Source organism: Centruroides sculpturatus, unplaced genomic scaffold (assembly GCF_000671375.1).
Source record: "Centruroides sculpturatus isolate CEXI.00-Female unplaced genomic scaffold, Cexi_2.0 scaffold1135, whole genome shotgun sequence".
NCBI lineage: Eukaryota > Metazoa > Arthropoda > Arachnida > Scorpiones > Buthidae > Centruroides > Centruroides sculpturatus.
The window spans coordinates 181886-184247 of record NW_019385800.1 but is presented as its reverse complement, the minus strand read 5'-3'; positions in this window follow the sequence as shown (position 1 = coordinate 184247).

Here is a 2362-nt window from a genome sequence, read left to right as displayed (position 1 = left end):
ATTTCCGCCGTTCTACAAATTTTCGCGTTTCGTCGACTTTGGGCGGGCTTTCTGCTGTGCTCTGCGGGCCGGCTGTTTAGGGCGACATACATCTAAATCTGCTATATCTACGCGATTTTTATCAAGTTTATAACGGTTTTCATCGGCGGGTTAAACAAAGGCCTTTGTTTTCTCACATCATGGACCATAATTCGGAGACTGTGGCACGGGTGTGTAATCACAACCGCTCGACGCTTCTGTGTATGGTTTCGGCGGTACTGTCTAGCAGAGTTGTATCGATTTTGTATCGTGGTTAGTATCTACTATTATGTTAGTTTGCGGTCTGTGTTGCAGGCCGTACTGAACTGCTAATTTTCACGCTCTGTTAGAATTCTAGATTGCTAAGACCGATTGGTGAGGTGTTAAGTTATCAAAATGGACACGGAATTTCAAGTAGTCATTACTTCGCTAAAATATACTATATTTTACGACGCTCACGATCGTTTAATCAGAATTGTGGACCGTGTACTGGTATAATATAATTCAAACATAAAAACCGAAGAACGTAAGGAAATTCGCGAAAGATTGACGTACATGTTCTCATGCATAGGGCAACTGCAAGGAATTCTACATGGTGTCAGAGAAATGAAGATTCAACCAGTACAAAGTTAGGAGAGCAGACCACGCTTGTTTGCAGAGGTGATTAAAAATTGATCAAGGCTAAGCAAGACAACGAATGCTATAACGAACTCGTTAAATACTAAAGTGAAGAGTGAAGGGATTGGAGGAAACTACACTGTTTTGGTGTATTCTAATGCTGAGAATGGCTCACATGTTAACATGAGCGTGGTAAATAAAGAAATTATTTACAAGATTGAACCACCAATTTCAAATAAAGGTAAAAACAATCAAACCTGTCAAATCAAACAGCATTTGTATGTCAAATGCTGTGTATGTCAAATGTGAGTCAAATGCGAGGATGACGGGGATAAAATTAAGGGAAGCAATAGAGAAGCTCCCGGAAATTAGAGACAAGATTAAGTGCAAAACGACAGAAAAAACATGACCAAGAGTCATTCTCTTAAACGTTCCAAACAGCATCCCCGAAGAAAAAATTATAGAAGTCATGACAGAACAGAATAATATCTGGAAGAACAAGGACGAAACATTGGTATGAGAAGCTTGCAAAATCAGCACAATACTAAAAGGTAGAAGAACAAAAGAAAATTGCCGACATGTTGTTCTTTCTCTTATTTCAGTTATTTGTAACGTATTAATTGCCCACAGGCAAATCTCTATGTTATGGGCAAATATATACATAGACGACTTCTTACCAGTCACACGCTGTTATCAGTGTTGTGGTTTTAATCATCTAGCACGAGACTGTGTGGAAAATCAGAGGTATAGCCATTGTTGTAAGGTGCACTGCTACAAAGAATGACAGCTACTAGATACCACACCGTATGAACTCCGGAAATGCTAACAAAGAAATTCCTCGAGACAAGAGAATGCCAACAATCCACAATGCCTTTAGTAGCCGTTGTCTGATGGTAATAAAGTTATAGGCTCAAACAGCGAACAAAACCGATTATGGGTAGTAATAATCAAATTAACTGTAGTACTCTGGAAAACGCTACCCATGGCAATAATACAAGCAATTCCTACTGCATCTCTGAGAAGCCTCAACATTCTTCAACTTAATGCACAAAAGCGAAAAGCCCCATGCTCTCTAATGATACACAAAGCAAATGAATTGCAGGCGGATATAATCCTAGTGCAGAAACCACATACGAAAATAGTGCGGTTGTGAGATTTGTCAACTGGCAAATATTATACAACAGCAATGGTAAAATCACTAAGTGCTTCATTGGCGTAAACAACAGAATGGACATTGCGCTTATACCTCACCTCTCATCGAACATAATTACCACAGCTATTATCCAACATGACCCTTCCATCAATGTAATCAATGAGTACATCTCACCGTATATGAATAACAAGGAAAGCTTGAATACTATTGAAAGGTACTCAAGGAAATTGATCAAAATAAGGATATTGTAAATCACCAAACGATCGCCTTAATATCGGGCTATAATATGGCTAATTAAATGATTAGTATAAACTAATTAGACATTAGAGGTAGACGTTAGGCGCCATCTCTTAAGTAAATTAATAATTATAATTAAATAAATAAATTATTAAATGAATTTAGAACATTCTGAAATGAAAGAACTGGCCCGGGACGGGGCCTGAACCGCAACCTCCGCTTGCCGTGCGGTGCGCTTGCCAGTTACGCCAGAAGGTTCTAAATTTATTTAATAATTTATTTATTTAATAATAATTATTAATTTACTTAAGAGATGGTGCCTAACATCTACCTCTA